This window comes from Salmo salar, chromosome 07 (genome assembly GCF_965601325.2).
Source record: "Salmo salar chromosome 07, fSalSal1, whole genome shotgun sequence".
In the NCBI taxonomy this organism is placed as follows: domain Eukaryota; kingdom Metazoa; phylum Chordata; class Actinopteri; order Salmoniformes; family Salmonidae; genus Salmo; species Salmo salar.
Window position 1 is genome coordinate 63320043 of NC_138297.1, and position 9344 is coordinate 63329386.

Genomic DNA, 9344 nt, shown 5'->3' on the forward strand with positions numbered 1-9344 from the left:
CCCCCAATGACCCATAAAAACTTTACTGTTCCCACAATGACCATCCTGCATTACGGGGACACATCTTAACAAAGGCTAGATTACCTATTCAATATCACTCTGAATCCATTTCACAACAGGTACAATGGTTACTATGTAGGAGCACCGATGGACACGAGCTGGACATGAGCAATGCAGCTAACTCTGGTTCAATCAATAGAAATCAAATAGATGGATGATCAAGGCATACTGTATATTCAGCGATACAGGCGATGAGAGAGAGAGAGAGAGAGAGAGAGAGAGAGAGAGAGAGAGAGAGAGAGAGAGGCAGATAGAGAGGCACAGAGAGAGATAATAGAGTGTGTAGTCTGCTTTACAGCCGAGTCTGAACATCAGGTGAAGGTAACGTGATTATGGGAACCACAAATACAATCAGTGTGTGTTAGTTGGAGTTTACATGAAGCCCATAAAACAATGAGGGGATATTTTAGCTGAAATTGAATTGAGGGATTGTATAACAAGATTTACAGAACACGCTCACACCTAGCCAGGTGGAACTGCTTTCCCTCCAGTGTACTGCATCTCTGTCATCTACACAATATAATGAACCAGAATAGTTAATCATTCTCATTGTGTGTGTGTGTGCGCATGTGTGTGTGTGCGCATGTTTGTGTGCACATGTGTGCGTGCAGGTGTTTACTGTAGTTCATTATATTCTTTCCCAAATTCCATATGTTCTGTTCATCACCTCTCCTTGAGCCTGAGGATAAACCAAAACCTCCACCTCAGCTATCTCCAACAGGGAGAGAACCAAAACCTCCACCTCAGCTATCTCCAACAGGGAGAGAACAGAAACCTCCACCTCAGCCACTCCAACAGGGAGAGAACAGAAACCTCCACCTCAGCTATATCCAACAGGGAGAGAACAGAAACCTCCACCTCAGCTATCTCCAACAGGGAGAGAACAGAAACCTCCACCTCAGCTATCTCCAACAGGGAGAGAACAGAAACCTCCACCTCAGCTATCTCCAACAGGGAGAGAACCAAAACCTCCACCTCAGCTATCTCCAACAGGGAGAGAACAGAAACCTCCACCTCAGCTATCTCCAACAGGGAGAGAACAGAAACCTCCACCTCAGCTATCTCCAACAGGGAGAGAACCAAAACCTCCACCTCAGCTATCTCCAACAGGGAGAGAACAGAAACCTCCACCTCAGCTATCTCCAACAGGGAGAGAACAGAAACCTCCACCTCAGCTATCTCCAACAGGGAGAGAACAGAAACCTCCACCTCAGCTATCTCCAACAGGGAGAGAACAGAAACCTCCACCTCAGCTATCTCCAACAGGGAGAGAACAGAAACCTCCACCTCAGCTAACAGGTGAAACGTTATGAGTCGCTTATAGGTGTTTCAACTTTGCTGTCAAATTTGGTCGGAATACACTGTAAAAAAACACACAAATGTACTTGTTTCAACTAATTATGGTTAACAGCCTTTTTTTGGGTTACTCAACTTTTTGGTCAGTGTTAACTGAACTTAATATTTTTAGTTGGCCCTAACTTAGCTCCAACATGAGAAAGCGTTGCAAAAATTCAGTCAACTTAAAAGTATGTGTTTGCTCAATGTTGATTCAACTAGCAATTATTATTTTTGACATCTTACCAAAAAAAGAAATCTGTGAAACTAGTTACACATACAATGTTTTCAACGTACATATTTGACATACATGACCTCATGTTAAATTTGACAGTAGTTATTATTCAGCATGTGTCATGGTTGTCTGAAGGAGCGGACCAAGGTGCAGCATGGTTGTAGTTCCACATCTTTTTATTTATAGTGAAACGTTGCAATACACAAAATACTAGAAATAACACAACAACACACCGTGACGCAGAGAAAAACAAACACTACTCAGAAGATAATAACCCACAAAACAGGAAGAGAAAAACCCCTACTTAAATATGATCTCCAATCAGAGGCAACGAGGATTAGCTGCCTCCAATTGGAGATCAACCCAAACAACCCCAACATAGAAATAGAAAAACTAGAACTTAAATATAGAAATAGAAAACCCAAAACACCCCCTGTCACGCCCTGACCTACTCTACTATAGAAAATGACATCTTACTAGGGTCAGGACGTGACAGTACACCCCCCCCCCCCCCCCCCAAAGGTGCAGACTCTGAATGCAACAAATCAAAACCCAACAAAACAACCACAAACCCCCCCAACAACAAAACACAAAGGGAGGGTAGGGTGGGCGACTAATGTCTATGGCGGCTCATATGCAGTACCCAGAACCTTCTTATCCAGTGCCTCCCCCCATGGAGGCGGCTCGGGGCGTAACCCCCACTCCACCCACTGATCCCTCTGCTTCTTTACTACGTGGCCGTGGATCATCGTCGAAAAAACCGGACTGTAGATCATTGCTAGAGGCTCCGGACTGAGATCCTTCTCAGTAGGTTCCGGACTGTAGGCCGTCTCAGTAGGTTCCGGATTGAAAAACGTCACCGGAAGCTCTGGACGGGGAACTGTCGCCGGAAGCTCTGGACGGGGAACTGTCGCCGGAAGCTCTGGAATGGGAACGTGCACTGGAATCCTGATGCGTGGTACTGGCATGGGTGGCGCCAGACTGGTAACCCCCACCTCAGGGCGAGTGCAGGGAGCAGGAACAGGACACTCTGGACTGGGCATGCGCACTGGAGGTCTGATGCGTGGGACTGGCCTAGGTGGTGCCAGACTGGTAACACGCACCTCAGGGCGAGTGCGGGAAGGAGGCACAGGACGTACCGGACTATGGAGGCGAACTGGAGATAGGCATGCTGAGCAGGCCTACTCTTTCCTGGCTGAATGACCATCTTCGCCCTACACCGGTGAGGAGATGGCACCGAGCGCACCGGGCTGTGAATGCGTATGGGCGATATATTGCGCATCACACCATAACCCATCACTCGTCCATCCACTCGCTCCTCAGCACGCCCGCTCCGTAGTGCTCTTTCTCCCAGTACCTATCTTCGGAATCTATATAGCACCTCGTAGTAACGTCGCTCCCTCTTTGCTTCTTCAATTTCCTCCTTCGGGCGTCGATACTCCCCAGCCTGCCTCCAAGGTACTTTTCCATCCAAAATTTCTTCCCAAGTCCATTCCTCCAGATGCTCCTTACCATGCTACTTGGTCCTTTTTAGGTGGGTTATTCTGTCACGGTTGTCTGAAGGAGCAGACCAAGGTGCAGCATGGTTGTAGTTCCACATCTTTTTATTTATAGTGAAACGTTGCAATACACAAAACACACCGTGACGCAGAGAGCAACAAACACTACTCAAAAGATAATAACCCACAAAACAGGAAGAGAAAAGACCCTACTTAAATATGATCTCCAATCAGAGGCAACGAGGATCAGCTGCCTCCAATTGGAGATCAACCCAAACAACCCCAACATAGAAATAGAAAAACTAGAACTTAAACATAGAAATAGAAAACATAGAAAACCCAAAACACCCCCTGTCATGCCCTGACCTATTCTACTATAGAAAATGACATCTTACTAGGGTCAGGACGTGACACATGTCCTCACCTGGGATTTGAACTCGCAACCTTTTTATTATTTATATTTTTATTTCACCTTTAATTAACCAGGTAGGCCAGATGAGAACAAGTTCTCATTTACAACTGTGACCTGACCAAGATTAAGCAAAGCAGTGTGACACGAACAACAACACAGAGTTACAGATAAGATAAACAAACGTACAGTCAACAACAAAATAGAAAAATCTGTATACAGTGTGTGCAAATGAAGTAAGGAGGTAAGGCAAAAAATAGGACAATAACGGCGAAGTAATTACAATTTAGCAATTTACACTGGAGTGATATATGTGCAGATGAGGATGTGCAAGTAGAAATAATGGTGTGCAAAAATAGCAGAAAAACTAAAACAAATATGGGGATGAGGTAGGTAGTTTGTTGGATGGGCTATTTACAGATGGGCTGTGTACAGCTGCAGCGATCGGTTAGCTGCTCAGATAGCTGATGTTTAAAGTTAGTGAGGGAGATATAAGTCTCCAACTTCAGTGATTTTTGCAATTCGTTCCAGTCATTGGCAGCAGAGAACTGGAAGGAAAGGTGGCCAAAGGAGGTGTTGGCTTTGGGGCTGACCAGTGAAATATACCTGCTGGAGCGGGTGCTACGGGTGGGTTTTGCTATGGTGACCAGTGAGCTGAGATAAGGCGGAGCTTTACCTAGCAAAGACTTATAGATGACCTGGAGCCAGTGGGTTTGGCGACGAATATGTAGTGAGGACCAGCCAACGAGAGCATATAGGTCGTAGTGGTGGGTAGAATATGGGGCTTTGATGACAAAACGGATGGCACTGTGATAGACTGCATCCAATTTGCTGAGTAGTGTGTTGGAGGCTATTTTGTAAATGACATCGCCGAAGTCGATGATCGGTAGGATAGTCAGTTTTACAAGGGTATATTTGGCAGCATGAGTGAAGGAGGCTTTGTTGCGATATAGGAAGCCGATTCTAGATTTAACTTTGTAGTGAGGACCAGCCAATGAGAGCATATAGGTCGCAGTGGTGGGGAGATGCTTAATGTGAGTCTGGAAGGAGAGTTTACAGTCTAGCCAGACACCTAGGTTTTTATATAAACCTCTTGGTTCATGTCATTTCTATCATCCTGCTACACCACCATGTCTGTATCAATTATCAGTTCATTTGACTATTTTCTCATCATTGATTTGATTACTTATTTAGTAAATGTTTGTTAATCACTATAATAAATAAAATCGTTTTATTCTTGGGTGTACTTTTAACAGAGCTGAGATTTACTCATTGGCACAGACATGGTGGAATGACTGGAATGCTCAAAATGTTGTGATCTAAGAAGTTGTGAGTTCAAAACCCCTGGTGAGGACATGTTGAATACTAATTACTGCATAAGTAAACATGCATTTAATCATGGTTGTTAAATATGTAAGTTGAAAACATTGTATGTTTAAAGCACTGTGTGTGTGTGTAACTAGTTCCACAGTCACTGTCTTTTGTTGGCAAAATGCCAAAATATTATTTTCTTTGAATGAACATATTAGACAAATTAAACAAACATTTTAAGTTCACAGTGTTTTGCCTATGTTTTCTTATGTTGAGCTAAGTTCAGGCCACCAAAAAAAGCTGTCGAGCCAGTTACTTAATAATATTTAGCTGAAATGACAAGATTTTTTGTACAGTGTATTTGTGACGATTGTGTGTAGGAACGGACCAAGGCACAGCATGCGTATCGTTCCACATCTTTATTATATTGTGAAACTTAGCCAAACAAACAATAACCTATAAACAAACTGTGACGACAGCGCTGCAACATGCACTAACTCAAAATAATCTCCCACAAACACAGGTGGGAAAAACAACTACTTAAATATGATCCCCAATTAGAGACAACGATGACCAGCTGCCTCTAATTGGGAATCATACAAAAAAAACAACATAGAAAAAAGAAACTAGAACACAACATAGAAAAAATCAACTAGATAAACCCCCCAGTCACGCCCTGACCTACTCTACCATAGACAATAAGAGCACTCAATGGTCAGGACGTGACAGTATTTGTAAATATTGTATTGTTGAACATTTCTTGTACAATGCTTGTTTTACTTGTGGTAAAATCATTAAGTAAAAAAATAAGATCTATTACATTTAAAAAGTCACCACGGTAAAATAAAGCTTCTGTATCTACTAATGTGGCTGCAAATCTTAGCTGCTCTGTTCAGTGTCAACCAATAGGGCACTTTGTATAGATTGACCTTGTAAATGCGTTAAACAATCTGAGAACGAACGTAAGGTTGTGACATTGGATGTAGCTTGACCTTTAACCCTGGAGCCAGGGGGCAAGAGGGGTCGGATGACCCTGCTCTTTACTATGCTAATGAATGGAAGGTATCTGCTCACTTACAGAACTCTCCCCCCCCACACACACACACACACACACACACACACACACACACACACACACACACACACACACACACACACACACACACACACACACACACACACACACACACACACACACACACACTACTCACTGTCGTTCACTAAGCCCTACACACTGTGGTCCATTCAATTACAACACAACACATCCCCTCAGTGGAATTCCTTTGTGAGTATTTTCTTTGCCGCACAAAATGGGCCTAAAGGACTTTAGTTCACCAGTGAGCGAGCAAGCAAAGAAAGACCAGAAGGTTTTGAAGAGGTAGCAGGAATGTTATTTTAAAGACCTTAAAGAGCATCTCCACCCCTTGTCATCCTCATGTTCATCATCTCCAGCACCATACCGGTGTCTATGTGACAATGACGTGTTTCTATGATGTGTAGTTAAAAAGAAAAGAAGGTGCTAGTTGCCATGGTGCCGTAGTAGCAGCCTAAGCAGAGAGCTCCTGTAAGTGTAAATATGTACACATTGAGTTATTTTTAAGTGTTTTTAATTGCTTTTTGATCACCTGTTTTGTTTTTGATAATGTTGAGCTCTTATTGCATATGGTGGTTTTGACCCACAGATTTTCAGATTGACTAGCAGGTATGTTTTTAGCTAGCTAGCTATCTGGCTAATGTTTTTGTTTACATGATGCATCTAGACACTGTACCAGCTTTTTGTTTCACCTGGTTGCTGGTTCCTGATCTTCTGGACACATCGTTTGAGTCACCTGAAGCTTGAGAGGAATGGGAGATGCAGTAGAGGAATGCAGTGCTGAGGCAGAGGGCTCGTAGTGAGGACGACTGGCTACTACATTGAACTGTGTGTGGTGAGCTTTCTGGTACCCAGAGCTGCTGAGGCATCACCCAAGTGGGTGCCACACATTGAGAAGGAGGAGAAGTCCAGTGGCTACACGACTCAAATCAAATCAAACGTTATTGCTCACATAAACATGGTTAGCAGATGTTAATGCGAGTGTAGCAAAATGCTTATGTTTCTAGTTCCGACAATGCAGTAATTTGTAACAAGTAATCGAACAAATTCACAACGACTACTTTATATACACAAATGTAAAGGGATGAATGAGAAAATGTACATACTGTATACATATATGGATGAGCGATGGCCATGCGGCATAGGCAAGATGCAGTAGACGGTATAGAACACAGTATATAGAGTTGAAGTCATAAGCTTACATACACATTAGCCAAATACATTTAAACTCAGTATTCCACAATTCTTGACATTTTATCCTAGTAAAAAATCCCTGTCTTAGGCCAGTTAGGATCACCACTTTATTTTAAGAATGTGAAATGTCAGAATAATAGTACAGAGAATGATTTATTTCAGCTTTTATTTATTTCATCACATTCCCAGTGGGTCAGAAGTTTACATACACTCAATTAGTATTTGGTAGCATTGCCTTTAAGTTGTTTAACTTGGGTCAAACGTTTCGGGTAGCTTTCCACAAGCTTCCCACAATAAGTTGGGTGAATTTTGTCCCATTCCTCCTGACAGAGCTGGTGTAACTGAGTCAGGTTTGCAGGCCTCCTTGCTCGCACAAGCTTTTTCAGTTCTGCCCACAAATTTTCTGTAGGATTGAGGTCAGGGTTTGTGATGGCCACTCCAATACCTTGACTTTGTTGTCCTTAAGCATTTTGCTACAACTTTGGAAGTACGCTTGGGGTCATTGTCCATTTGGAAGACCCATTTGCGACCAAGCTTTAACTTCCTGACTGATGTCTTGAGATGTTGCTTCAATATTACCCACATCATTTTCCTCCCTCATGATGCCATCTATTTTGTGAAGTTCACCAGTCCCTCCAGCAAAGCACCCGAAAAAACATGATGCTGAAACCCTCGTGCTTCACGGTTGGGATGGAGTTCTTCGGCTTGCAAGCCTCCCCCTTTTCCCTCCAAACATAACGATGGTCATTATGGCCAAACAGTTCTATTTTTGTTTCATCAGACCATAGGACATTTCTCCAAAAAAGTACAATCTTTGTCCCCATGTGCAGTTGCAAACCAAAGTCTGGCTTTTTTATGGCGGTTTTGGAGCAGTGGCTTCTTCCTTGCTGAGCGGCCTTTAAGGTTATGTCGATATAGGTCTCGTTTTACTGTCGATATAGATTCCTCCAGCATCTTCACAAGGTCCTTTGCTGTTGTTCTGGGATTGATTTGCACTTTTCGCACCAAAGTATGTTCATCTCTAGGAGACATTCCTGAGCGGTATGACGGCTGCGTGGTCCCATGGTGTTTATACTTGCGTACTATTGTTTGTACAGATGAACGTAGTACCTTCAGCCATTTGGAAATTGCTCCCAAGGATGAACCAGACTTGTGGAGGTCTGCAATTGTTTTTCTTAGGTCTTGGCTGATTTCTTTTGATTTTCCCATGATGTCAAGCAAAGAGGCACAGAGTTTGAAGGTAGGCCTTGATATACATCCACAGGTACACCTCCAATTGACTCAAATGATGTCAGAACTTCTAAAGCCATGACATAATTTTCTGGAATTTTCCAAACTGTTTAAAAGCACAATCAATTTAGTGTATGTAAACTTCTGACCCATTGGAATTGTGATACAGTGAATTATAAGTGAAATAATCTGTCTGTAAACAATTGTTGGAAAAATGACTTGTGTCAAGCACAAAGTAGATGTCCTAACCGACTTGCCAAAACTGTAGCTTGTTAACAAGAAATTTGTGGAGTGGTTGAAAAACGAGTTTTAATGTCACCAACCTAACTGTATGTAAACTTCCGATTTCAACTGTACATATGAGATGAGTAATGTAGGATATGTAAACATTATTAAAGTGGCGTTATTTAAAGTGACTAGTGATACCTTTATTAAATCCATTTATTGAAGTGGCCAGAGATTTGAGTCTGTATTTTGGCAGCAGCCTCTTTATGTTAGTGATGGCTGTTTAACAGTCTGATGGCCTTGAGTTGGAAGCTGTTTTTCAGTCTCTCGGTCCCAGCTTTGGTGCACCTGTACTGACCTCACCTTCTAGACGATAGCGGGGTGAACAGACATTGGCTCAAGTGGTTGTTGACCTTGATTATCTTTTTGGCCTTCCTGTGACATCGGGTGCTTTAGGTGTCCTGGAGGGCAGGTAGTTTGCCTCTGGTGATGCGTTGTGCAGACCGCACTACCCTCTGGAGAGCCTTGCGGTTGAGGGCGATGCAGTTGCCGTACCAGGCGGTGATACAGCCCGACAGGATGCTCTCGATTGTGCATCTGTAAAAGTTTGTGAGTGTTTTTGGTGACAAGCCAAATTTCTTCAGCCTCCTGAGATTTAAGAGGCGCTGCTGCGCCTTCTTCCCCACGCTGTCTGTGTGGATGGACCATTTCAGTTTGTCCGTGATGTGTACGCCGAGGAACTTACAACTTGCC